This window comes from Hyla sarda, chromosome 7, assembly GCF_029499605.1.
Source record: "Hyla sarda isolate aHylSar1 chromosome 7, aHylSar1.hap1, whole genome shotgun sequence".
NCBI classification, from domain to species: Eukaryota; Metazoa; Chordata; class Amphibia; order Anura; family Hylidae; genus Hyla; species Hyla sarda.
In genome coordinates, this window is record NC_079195.1 from 204560711 (window position 1) to 204574757 (window position 14047).

Consider the following 14047-nt stretch of genomic DNA (forward strand, 5'->3'; position numbering starts at 1 on the left):
GGAGACAGAAGGATTTGAGGGAGTGTGCATCCTCAGAAGATCTGTGGTTGGTTCTCAAATAGTGTTGAGCGTGAATATTCGAAATGCGAACTTTTACCACGAATATGGGCACTTTGTGATTTCACGAATATTTTGAATATAGCCCTATGTATCCATAATGATGAATATTCAATTTTTTTTTCTTCTCAGTACACATCACAACAATGATGTGTACTGTGTAAAAAAAAAGGGATAGTGTTAGATAGGGTAGGTTAGTTTAGCAGATAGGTTCTAGTGTAGGGTATAGTGTTAGTTAGTTAAAAGATATAATCCCGCACGGGCACTATAAGAATTTTTTTCCGATTTTCGCATGGGGAAAAAAAAGTGAACGAGTATAGCGAATATGCGAATTTCGCAAACATAGGACGAATATTCGTTTATATATTCACAAATATCACAAATTTGAATATGGCCCCTACTGCTCATTACTTTTCTCCAACATGTTGGGAGCTACCACTCTGTCGAGTTCCTTTAAAAACTGTGTGTAGCTAGATGCTGTTTGTATGGCAAAAGGTGGTCACACCAAATATTGGTTTAATGTATTTTTCTCTTTTGTTCATGACCCTATTTGAGTATCAAATGACAAAGTGTATGGCAGCCTTCAGAAAGATGATGTCGGTGGAGTGAAGAGTTGATCATGTTGGATTTTTACTGCTCGACCCTTTTGTTCTCAGAGACCTAAGCAGGCACCCGAGCTGTCCGGCTATGGTTTTCCTCCTCTTTTAGTAGAGAAAACATGAATATTCGGCCATGCCAAACTTTCCTGTATAAGGGGAGGAGGCGAGAGATGACTGTCAGACAACAATTATTGAAAATATGTGGGCACCTTTAAAGGGTTATCCAGGAAAAAACTTTTTTTTTATATATCATCTGGCACCAGAAAGTTAAACAGATTTGTAAATGACTTCTATTAAAAATTTTTAATCCTTTCAGAACTTATGAGCTGATGAAGTTGAGTTATTTTCTGTCTAAGTGCTCTCTGATGACACGTGTCTCAGGAACCGCCCAGTTTAGAAGCAAATCCCCATAGCAAACCTCTTCTACTCTGTGCAGTTTCCGAGACAAGCAAAGATGTCAGAAGAGAGCACTGTTGCCAGACAGAAAACAATAACTCAACTTCAGCAGCTGATAAGTATTGAAAGGATAAAGATTTTTTAATAGAAGTAATTTACAAATCTGTTTAACTTTCTGGAGCCAGATGATATATATAAAAAAAAGTTTTTTCCTGGAATACCCCTATAAGATGACCTTCTAGGTTTGTTCTTCCAAATGTGGTGTCCCGGTACCGCATCCTATCCGGTACCTGTGTGTATAGGTCCCCATAGCCAGAGTCCCTAGGACGTGGGGGTCCTTATTGTCTAGTCCACCCCTAGTAACCTCTCATCTAGGTATTAGTTATCTAGTAATTGTTTAGGATTTATATATATAGTATTGTACAAATGTATATAATTGGTTAATTACCTCTACGTAGTGTAGCAGGACCTGCGGGTCACGTGATCAAGGTGAACTCTATGGTTTATTGCTTGAGGACCTTCGGAGGTCCCTATGACGTTTTTCTCCCATCACTCCCTGTAAGAGTGAGTGACAGTTACTCGGACCAATCCAAAACGGCCCTGCCCCTGCCCATATAAGGGAGCAGCGGCCATTGCTCACTCTCTTGTTCCTGGGCTGTCAAAGGAGCAGGATCTGCGCAGCTGTCTTCCGCAGTGAGTTAGGCCCGAGCCTTGCGGCAACGGCTGATCTATTCAGAATCGTGAGTGTATCAATCCCTAAGCACTCTGCAAGATCACCGGACCTTATCTGTCCCCTAAATCCGGACGGATCTTCGCAAATTACCCTAAATTCAGAGACTTGTATCAGAAGTCAAGGTCCGCAACAACTGTCAGTCATTGAACTGTATAGAGACTGTATTAACGAGACTGTTTCTGTTCATTGGATGTAACGCAAGTAAAGCTATCCAAGTTCAAGTTGAACTACCTTGTGGACCTCAGTCATTTTATGGATGCACCTATCGTTACTGGCGGCCATTTTGTTGGAGCCTGGTGCCGGAAACCAACAAAGAGAGATAGTTCAGCGCGAGAAAAGGCGTAGAGTGCGACAAAGGGTTGGAAGCTATAAAGAGTCGGAACAATACGGGACTTTGAGACACCAGATTGCTGAATTGAAGTCCTATATAGAGTCACTTCAGCTACCGATCAACGCACTCAAATTTCAAGTAAAAGATATTGAGTTTCAAGGTACCACTCTCAAAGTTGAAAATTCAGAGACTTGTATAAGAAGTCAAGGTCCGCAACAACTGTCAGTCATTGAACTGTATAAAGACTGTATTAACAAGACTGTTACTGTTCATTGGATGTACCGCAAGCCTTTAAGTAAAGTTATCCAAGTTCAAGTTCAACTACCTTGTGGACCTCAGTAATTTTATGCATGCACCTATCGTTACTGGTAAGGGCGGCAATAGGCCGGAGAATTACCTCAGCATACTAGCCCTCAGCCTGGCGTCACGAACTGTAGGGTTAACATTAACCCCTCATGTACCGCAACAATACCCCGACTACTATTACCCCCCAAGGGCTACCCCACAAACCTTACTAGACTGTAACGTTTATCCATTTTCACTGCAACGTTGGTCCATTCTAGTGAACTCACAAGTCCCGTGACCTCTTCCACCAGCTGATCCACGACGATCTCCCATCGATGTCCTATCCAGTATGTCTAGATTCACAAGTAGTATTCTGACCACTATTTTCCACCAAAACAAGTAGAACTCACCCAGAGAATGAAAAGATGAAAAGATTTGCAACTTTTTTCTTTGTTCTGAACCTATACTTGTCTTGGCTAAAAAATTCTGACCAAAATACTATTTGTGAACCCACCTGAACAGGCTACCTCTGGAATTTGTCAAATATTAGGCCAAACTTTTTTTAGATACGAATGAGTTAAAATAAAACTATAAATCCAAAATGATAAAAATCAGAGGACAAATGGATATATTTATTTTCTTCCAGTAAGACTTCTGGGTGACTGATGTATCTGTGTATTCACTGGCTGTCAGAAGGCAGCTTAAATATCATGAATCATCTGGGCACAGGTCGTACAGCCGGGGCTGGCACACTCCACTGCCTTAATGTGACCAATAAACTGGTCAAGAAGAAAGATAAAATGTGTTTTATGGATTCTATCTCATGGACAGGCAGAGGGAAACACACTCATTAACACTTTCATTGTTAGGGTGGATTGTGACCTTATATCACAACAGTGGAATGGGTCAAGGACCAGACCATGGAAGAAAGAGCAATGGAGGCTTTATTGCTGGGACAATGCAGTATATTTTAATGACCAAAGATCTCTGACATCCAGGCTCCTCTCCTCTGAAGGTCACTGTTGAACACTAAGCTTTATAGCTACAGTCAGGGTGAAGACCTGAGAATCATAGTAGATCTCTGTTATACTGTTGATAGGTTAAAGGGGTACTTCACTAAAAATATCTTATCCACTATCCAAAGGATAGGGGATAAGATGTCTTATCATGGGGGTCCTGCCACTGGGGACCTCCACGATGTCCGATACAGCACCCCTGTCATTCGGTGAATGGAGGGAACTCCACTCCGTGCCCGATAACTGGCTAAGGCTGGGTTCACACTACGTTTTGTCCCATACGGGAGCGCATACGGCAGGGGAGAGCTAAAAGCTTGCGCTCCCGTATGTGACCGTATGCGCTCCCGTATGTCATTCATTTCAATGAGCCGACCGGAGTGAAACGTTCGGTCCGGTCGGCTCATTTTTGCGCCGTATGCGCTTTTACAACCGGACCTAAAACCGTGGTCAACCACGGTTTTAGGTCCGGTTGTAAAAGCGCATACGGCGCAAAAATGAGCCGACCGGACCGAACGTTTCACTCCGGTCGGCTCATTGAAATAAATGACATACGGGAGCGCATACGGTCACATACGGGAGCGCGAGCTTTTAGCTCCCCCCTGCCATATGCGCTCCCGTATGGGACAAAACGTAGTGTGAACCCAGCCTAACACGGCCGCCATGCCCCCTCCATTCATGTTTATGGGAGGAGGCGTGGCGGCAACTTACAAGCCATAATGCCCTCTCCCGTAGACATGAATGGAGGGGGCATGGCATGATGTCATGAACATGGAAGCTCCAAGCCATTGGCCTGGAGAGAACGGGGGTCCCCAGCGGTGGATTAGACATCTTATTCCCTATCATTTGTATAGGGGATAAGATGTTTTCAAATCAATGGTGCCAGAAAGATACTATATATCACATAACAATGGAGGGATTCCACCAAAGGGGGGAATGAGAAAAAAAAGGGTGCCACTCAGGTGTCACAATCACTGCTCATATTACATCAATATTGCCAAAAAGTGACTTACATATATGACCCAAAAACAGTTATAATACAGAAAGGTATGAATAACACTAAGTAATAGTTAATACATGAAATCATAATACTTCACCATACCAATACTGTTGATGGGCAGAGGGACAACAGAGCGACACCATCCCAACGCCGCGTTTCGGCAAACCCCTTCGACAAAGGTTTACCGAAACGTCGCGTTGGGGTGGTGTCGCTTCGGTGTCCCTCTGCCCATCAACAGTATTGGTATGGTGAAGTATTATGCTTTCATGTATTAACTATTACTTAGTGTTATTGATACCGTTCTGTATTATAACTGTTTTTGGGTCATATATGTAAGTCACATTTTGTTAGTATTGATGTAATGTGAGCAGTGATTGTGACACCTGAGTGGCACCCTTTTTGTTTCATACCCCCTTGGGGTATACTGTACACTAATAAAGATATATACATTGTAATAATTATGGTTTAAATGACTACAGTTTCTTTTCTTCTGTAAGTTCTGTAGGAGGTCATATAGCAGTATTTGATTAAGGGGGTAGATACTTTGCATAGTATGCAATGGTGATTGAGCAGTATTCAGATACCCCATATCTAAAATATAATATTTTCATGACTTCTATTTAAAAAAATCTTCATCCTTCCAGTACTTACCAGCTGCTGTATGCTCCAGAGGAAGTTCTGTAGTTCTTTACAGTCTGACCACAGAGCTCTCTGCTGACACCTCTTTCCGTGTCTGGAACTGTCCAGAGTAGGAGCATTTTCCCATAGCAAACCTTCCCTGCTCTGGAAAGTTTCTGACACGGAGGGAGGTGTCAGCAGAGAGCACTGTGGTCAGACCGGAAAGAACAACTTCCTCTGTAGCATACAGCAACTGATAAGTACTGGAAGGTTTAAGATAAACAGTACTAATTGTCAGGATTCGGAAAGCTGGAGGTGAATCCTCTGTGTCAGAGAGGGATTGGCGTGGACCGTACCGTTCAGTTCTAAGTTGCAACTGGTATTCACCAGAGCCCGCCGCAAAGCGGGATGGTCTTGCAGCGGCGGTAGCAACCAGGTCGTATCCACCGGTAACGGCTCAACCTCTCTGACTGCTGAGATAGGCGCGGTACAAGGGATTAGGCAAGAGCAAGGTCGGACGTAGCAGAAGGTCAGGGCAGGCAGCAAGGATCGTAGTCAGGGCCAACGGCAAGAGGTCTGGAACACTGGCTTGGGACATACAAAGAACGCTTTCACTGGCACAATGGCAACAAGATCTGGCAAGGAAGGGAAGGGGAAGTGAGGTTATATAGGGAAGTGCACAGGTGAATACACTAATTAGAACCAGGCGCCAATCAGCGGCGCACTGGCCCTTTAAATCGCAGAGAGCCGTCGCGTGCGCGCCCTAGGGAGCGGGTCCGCGCGCGCCGGGACAGTGCAGACGGGGAACGAGTCTGGTAAGCGGGCTGGGATGCGAATCGCGGATCGCATCCCGGCTAGGGACATTATCGCAGCGCTCCCAGTCAGCAGGGACCCGGAGCGCTCGGCGTAACAGTACCCCCCCTTGGGTCTCCCCCTCTTTTTGGAACCTGAAAATTTGTGAATGAGGTCCTTGTCGAGAATGTTATCCTCGGGTTCCCACGACCTCTCCTCAGGACCGCAATTCTCCCAATCTATGAGAATTTTTTTTTTACCTCTGACCGTCTTAGACGCGAGAATTTCTTTAACCGAGAAGACATCCGAGGACCCGGAGACAGGAGTAGGAGCAACAACCTTGGGAGAGAAGCGGTTAAGGATAAGCGGTTTAAGGAGAGAAACATGAAAAGCGTTAGGAATACGGACAGAAGGGGGAAGAAGGAGTTTGTAGGAGACAGGATTGATTTGGTACTTGATTTTAAAGGGTCCAAGATAACGTCGTCCCAGTTTATAACTGGGGACACGGAAGCGGATATACTTGGCGGAGAGCCACACTTTGTCTCCAGGAGCAAAGACAGGAGGAGTTCTTCTCTTTTTCTCGGCATGCTTCTTCATCTGGGATGAGGCCTCTAGGAGGGATTTTTGAGTCTCTTTCCAGATGGTGGAGAAGTCCCGGGTTACTTCGTCAACAGCGGGCAAACCAGAAGGCGTGGGAGTGGGGAGGGGGGGAAGAGGGTGACGGCCGTACACCACAAAGAACGGGGATTTAGCAGAGTCTTTGAAATTGTATGAGAATTCAGCCCAGGGTAGAAGATCGGCCCAATCATCCTGGCGGGAGGAAACAAAATGTCGCAAATAGTCACCAAGAACCTGGTTAACTCTCTCTACTTGCCCATTGGATTGGGGATGATAGGAAGACGAGAAATTTAATTTGATTTTTAGTTGATTACAGAGAGCTCTCCAGAATTTCAACACAAATTGAACACCTCTATCCGAGACGATATGCGTGGGAAGCCCGTGAAGGCGAAAAATGTGCACAAAAAATTGTTTCACCAACTGTGGCGCAGAAGGAAGGCCTGGAAGTGGAATAAAATGTGCCATCTTAGAGAAACGATCAACGACCACCCAAATGACTGTGTTGCCATGGGATAAAGGCAGGTCCGTTTTAAAGTCCATTGCAATCTGAGACCATGGTAGCTCAGGGACAGGCAGAGGATGAAGGAGGCCGGCAGGCTTCTGGCAAGGAGTCTTGTCCCGGGCACAGACTGTACAAGCCCGAGCAAAAATCAGCAACATCTGCTTCCAGGGTAGGCCACCAATAAAATCGAGAGATGAGTTGGATGGACTTCTTGACGCCAGCATGGCCGGCGAGGTGCGAGGAGTGACCCCACCTGAGGATCTTGAGGCGCTGGCGTGGAGGGACGAAAGTCTTTCCAGGAGGTGTTTGATGGAAGCTGGAGAAGAGGAGATGAGACACTCAGGAGGAACAATGTGTTGCAGGGGGGTTTCCGTTTCGGAGGCATCAGAGGAACGAGAGAGGGCGTCAGCCCTGATGTTTTTGTCAGCAGGGCGAAAATGAATCTCAAAGTTAAAACAGGCAAAAAACAACGACCACCTAGCCTGGCGTGGGTTCAGCCATTGGGCAGACTGAAGATAAGAGAGATTCTTGTGATCTGTGTATATGATAATTGGGTATTTGGAACCCTCCAGAAGGTGCCTCCATTCCTCGAGGGCTAGTTTTATGGCCAGCAGTTCTCGATCACCAATGGAGTAATTTTTCTCCCCCGGAGAGAAGGTCTTAGAAAAGAAACCACAAGTAATGTTATGTCCAGAAGAGTTTTTTTGTAGGAGTACAGCTCCGGCTCCCACCGAGGAAGCATTTACCTCCAGTAAGAAGGGTTTAGATGGATCAGGTCTAGAGAGTACAGGAGCAGAAGAAAAGGCAGTTTTGAGACGGTTGAATGCCTCGTCCGCTTGGGGAGGCCAGGACTTAGGGTTGGCGTTTTTCTTGGTTAGGGCCACAATTGGAACCACAATGGGGGAAAAATGTGGAATAAATTGTCAGTAGTAATTGGCAAACCCCAAGAAGCGTTGGATAGCTCGGAGACCGGAGGGGCGTGGACAATCTAACACGGCTGACAGTTTGTCTGGGTCCATTTGAAGTCCCTGGCCAGAAACTAAATATCCTAGGAAGGGAAGAGATTGGCATTCAAAGAGACATTTCTCCATCTTGGCATATAATTGATTGTCACGGAGTCTCTGGAGCACAAGACGGACATGATGGCGGTGTTCTTCGAGGTTAGAAGAGAAAATCAAAATGTCGTCCAAGTAAACCACAACACAGGTATATAACAGATCACGAAAAATGTCATTCACAAAGTCCTGGAAGACAGCAGGGGCGTTGCAGAGCCCAAAGGGCATAACCAGATATTCAAAGTGTCCGTCTCTGGTATTAAATGCGATCTTCCACTCATCCCCTTCCCTGATGTGGATGAGATTATATGCACCTCTTAGATCCAATTTGGTGAAGATGTTAGCGCCACGTAGGCGGTCAAAGAGTTCCGAGATAAGAGGCAGGGGATAGCGTTTTTTTATAGTGATCTTATTAAGACCGCGGTAATCGATGCATGGCCGTAAGTCTTTTTTGGAGACAAAGAAGAACCCCGCTCCGGCAGGGGAGGAAGAAATGAATCCCCTTTTTAAATTTTCTTGGATGTAATCCGACATGGCTTGTGTCTCAGGAGCTGACAGAGGATAGATCCTGCCCCGGGGTGGAGTAGTATCAGGAAGGAGATCAATAGGGCAGTCATAAGGCCTGTGAGGAGGCAAAGTCTCTGCTTGTTTTTTGCAAAAAACATCGGCATAGTCCAAATAGGCCTTGGGGAGACCTGGTATAGGAGGAGCCACAGGGGTTTGACTGGCGGGACTGGGAGCAGACGTGAGGCATTTTTTGTGGCAAGAAGCACCCCAGTTCTTGATTTCCCCGGTGGTCCAGTCAAGGGTAGGGGAATGGCGTTGGAGCCAAGGCAGTCCGAGATGAATTTCAGAAGTGCAGTTAGAGAGGACCAGAAATTCAATTTTTTCGTGATGAGGTCCAATGCACATTAACAGGGGTTCTGTGCGGTAACGCACAGTACAGTCCAATCTTTCTCCATTAACTGAAGCGATGTAGAGAGGTCTGGCGAGACTGGTCACTGGGATGTTAAACCTGTTAACGAAAGAGGCCAAAATAAAATATCCTGCAGATCCAGAATCCAAGAAGGCCACAGCTGAGAAGGAGGAGTTAGAAGAAGAAATCCGCACAGGCACAGTAAGACGTGGAGAAGCAGAGTTCACACCTAGAGCTGTCTCACTTTTGTGCGGAATCGGAGTGCGTCTTTCCTGACGTGGAGGACGGATAGGACAATCCTTCAGGAAGTGTTCGGTACTGGCACAGTACAGGCATAGGTTCTCATTGCGGCGGCGTGTCCTCTCTTGTGGTGTCAGGCGAGACCGGTCTACTTGCATAGCCTCCATGGCAGAAGGCACAGGGACAGATTGCAGCGGACCAGAGAAGAGAGGAGCCGGGGAGAGAAAGCGCCTAGTGCGAACAAAGTCCATATCCTGATGGAGCTCCTGGCGTCTTTCGGAAAAGCTCATGTCAATGCGGGTGGCCAAATAAATAAGTTCATGCAGGTTGGCAGGGATTTCTCGTGCGGCCAGCACATCTTTGATGTTACTGGATAGGCCTTTTTTGAAGGTCGCGCAGAGGGCCTCGTTATTCCAAGATAATTCAGAGGAGAGGGTGCGAAATTGCATGGCGTACTCACCTACAGAAGAATTACCCTGGACCAGGTTCAGCAAGGCAGTCTCGGCAGAAGAAGCTCGGGCTGGTTCCTCGAAGACACTACGAACCTCAGCGAAGAAGGACTGTACAGTAGCAGTGACAGGATCATTGAGGTCCCAGAGCGGTGTGGCCCATGACAAGGCCTTCCCAGACAGGAGACTAACCACGAAAGCCACCTTCGACCGTTCAGTTGGAAATTGGTCCGACATCATCTCCAAATGCAGGGAACATTGCAAGAGAAAACCACGGCAAAGTTTAGAGTCCCCATCAAATTTGTCCGGCAAAGATAAGCGGAGGCTGGAAGCGGCCACTCGCTGCGGAGGAGGTGACAGCTGATGGCCTTGTTGCGCTATCTGTTGCGACTGCTGGGCGACCACCGTGGTAAGGTCAGCGACAACTGGCAGCAGGACCTCAGCGGGATCCATGGCCGGATCTACTGTCAGGATTCGGCAGGCTGGAGGTGGATCCTCTGTGTCAGAGAGGGATTGGCGTGGACCGTACCGGTGGACCGGTTCTAAGTTGCTACTGGTATTCACCAGAGCCCGCCGCAAAGCGGGATCGTCTTGCAGCGGCGGTAGCAACCAGGTTGTATCTGCCGTTGGCTGTCCAGGCATTCTAGGAGTTGAAGTTTTGCACCATTTAGAGGGCCGCAGTTTGAGACCACTGGTTATATTCCAGTAGGTTCATCCTCTAAACCAGGGGTGGGCAATTATTATTTTCCATGGGGCCACATTAGAAACTAAAAAAATTGTGAAGGGCCGGGTAGTTTTCCACCAGATTAGGCAGCATAGTTTCCCCCAGATTAGGCAGCAAAGTTGTCCCCCTTATTAGGAGCATAGTTGTCCCCCAGATTAGCATACTTGTCCCCCAGATTAGGATCATAGTTGTCCCCTAGATTAGGCAGCATAGTTGTCCCCCTGATTAGGCAGCATAGTTGTCCCCTAGATTTGGCAGCATAGTTGTCCCCCAGATTAGAATAGTTTTCACCCAGATTAGCATAGTTGTCCCCTAGATTAGGAGCATAGTTGTCCCCCAGATTAGCATAGTTGTCCCCCAGATTAGCATAGTTTCCCCCCAGATTAGGAGCACAGTTTTCCCCCAGATTAACATAGTTTCCCCCCAGATTAGCATCATAGTTGTCCCCCAGATTAGAAGCATAGTTGTCCCCCAGATTAGGCGTATAGTTGTCCCCCAGATTAGGAGCATAGTTGTCCCCCAGATTAGGAGCATAGTTGTCCCCCAGATTACTAACATAGTTGTCCCCCAGATTAGGAGCATAGTTGTCCCCCAGATTAGGAGCATAGTTGTCCCCCAGATTAGCAGCATAGTTGTCCCCCAGATTAGAAGCATAGTTGTCCCCCAGATTAGGAGCATAGTTGTCCCCCAGATTAGGAGCATAGTTGTCCCCCAGAATAGAAGCATAGTTGTCCCCCAGATTAGGAGCATAGTTGTCCCCCAGATTAGGAGCATAGTTGTCCCCCAGATTAGGAGCATAGTTGTCCCCCTGATTAGCAGCATAGTTGTCCCCCAGATTAGGAGCATAGTTGTCCCCCAGATGCGGAGCATAGTTGTCCCCCAGATTAGGAGCATAGTTGTCCCCCAGATTAGGAGCATAGTTGTCCCCCAGATTAGGAGCATAGTTGTCCCCCCGATTAGGCAGCATAGGTGTCCCCCAGATTAGGAGCATAGTTGTCCCCCAGATTAGGAGCATAGTTGTCCCCCTGATTAGCAGCATAGTTGTCCCCCAGATTAGGAGCATAGTTGTCCCCCAGATTCAGAGCATAGTTGTCCCCCAGATTCAGAGCATAGTTGTCCCCCAGATTAGAAGCATAGTTGTCCCCCAGATTAGGAACATAGTTGTCCCCCAGATTAGGAGCATAGTTGTCCCTCAGATTAGGAGCATAGTTGTCCCTCAGATTAGGAGCATAGTTGTCCCCCAGATTAGGAGCATAGTTGTCCCCCAGATCAGCAGCATAGTTGTCCCCCAGATTAGCAGCATAATTGTCCCCCAGATTAGGAGCATAGTTGTCCCCCAGATTAGGAACATAGTTGTCCCCCAGATTAGGAGAATAGTTGTCCCCCAGATTAGGCAGCATAGTTGTCCCCTAGATTAGGCAGCATAGTTGTCCCCCATATTAGGAGCATAGTTGTCCCCTAGATTAGGCAGCATAGTTGTCCCCTAGATTAGGCAGCATAGTTGTCCCCTAGATTAGACAGCATAGTTGTCCCCTAGATTAGGCAGCATAGTTGTCCCCTTGATTAGGCAGCATAGTTATCCCCCAGATTAGGCAGCTCAAAAGCCCCCCCCAAACACACACACACTGACACAGACAACACATACAGAGACAGGCACTTATAAATACACATATAAACACACACAGACAACACACGGACACATATATATACACAGACAACACACAGACACATATACACCCGGACACACAGACACATATATACACAGGCAACACACAGACACATATATACACAGACAACACACAGACACATATATACACAGACAGCACACAGACACACATATACACAGACAACACACAGACACATATATACACAAACAACACACAGACACATATACACAGACACATATATAATGCAGGAGATTTCTGTCTTTAACTTTTTGACCTAGCTCCCAGACAACTCCCCTCCCAGCCCCATATGGTATCTATAGGGGATCAGGAGATATACTGCTGCAAAAAAAATCTAAACAAAAAAAACTGCTAAAATGCAGTAAGTATGTGTAAAATACAGTAAAACACCTAAATTGTGTTTATAGGTTAAATCACTTTTGCCTTACTGCAATATTCTCCTTAAAAACGCACTTCGAGTAAAAAAAACACATGAAAACTGCATGTAGTGTGAACTGACCGCCAACCCACTTATAAGTCTAATGAGTTCACCTGGGTGACCTCCAGCACCAGCAGCCTGATGAGATGACCAGTTGCAATAATCAAACGCCACACCCTCAGCCAGAGGATTCATGGGATATGTATTGCACATTATCAACTCATTTCAGAGATTCTGCAGGAGATTTCTTTTTAAAGCTGTTGATCAGTTGCCCATAGCAACCAATCAGATCGCCTCTTTTATTTTAATAAAGGCCTCTGAAACATAAAAGAAGGGATCTGATTGGTTGCTATGGGCAACTTGTCAATTTTTCATCTGCACAAGTTTTAATAAATCTCCCCCTCTTTGTACATCCAACATGGAGCCTATCCCATTACTGCCACATCAATAAGAGGCTAGGGGCGGAGTACCCCTTTAATCATAAGTTGGTTTAAACAGTGTGAGCAGGCATGCCGGGAGTTGTAGATTTGCAACAGTTGGAGGCTAAAGACTAACAGTTTAGGGATTAAAGGTTAAAAAAGTTCTGTTTAAGAATTTTTCTTTTTTTTAAACTTTTTGTTACTTCTTTTTGTAAATGCAGAATGCTTTTTTGGATTGTGCTCTATTGATTCTGGGTGAAAATTGCAGCTAGTAATTGTCTTGCCTAAAAGGTTGCATCTGTCATCTTTAAAAACCTGTGATGAGTAAGTGGCGGCATATGTCATTGCAGAAATAGAAATAGATAATAGATAAAAATGTACAATGCAATGCTAATGACAGTCAACAATATTTAATGGGGTATTCCAAGATTTGTTTTATTTGACTATGCTACAGGGGCTGTAAAGTTAGTGTATTTCATAATATGGTGTCTGTACCTGTGATCTTGCCCTAATGTTTATTTTTATCAGCATGCAAAATGACTGTTATCTCAGGTTTTCCCAGGTTGCAGTACGGCCCGAGACATTACATCACTAGTCAGGTGTTCAAAGGGAGCCTGTCTGCTTCAATGGGTGGAGCAACCACTGGGGGGGGGGGCATTCTCCACAGAGCTGCAGCTGTACTGCAATGGGTAGGGTGGCTAATGTGTGGGAGGAAGAAAAGTGACCTTACAAGGGATCCTGGGACTTGTAGTTGGAGGGAAATCCAACAGGAAATAGCAATTTAACAAAAAGAAAGCAACAGCATTATAGTGGACTTACATTACAGCCATTTAGTTCAAAGACAAGCACGGATCCTTCCTAAACATGTCCATTACTGTCTGGCAGGTAAGTACTAAAATCACCTTATGGTGGATAACCCCTTTAAATTCACAGAACCTACATTTCTACAAATTCTCCTTCAATTTGAAACAATATAGTAATATCATGATTGGTTTCAAAGAAACTTGGGCTCTCCTATGATCGATGCGGAGCACGTGCACATCCACGTAAAACTGTATCTTTATAGGGGAACTCCGGGGAACCTAACTTATTGCCTATCTACAGGATAGAGGATATGTGTGATTGCAGGGGGTCCGACCGCTGGAACTTCCACAATCTTCTGTACTTACTGGTCCTTGGTATGCTCTGGCCCCAAGC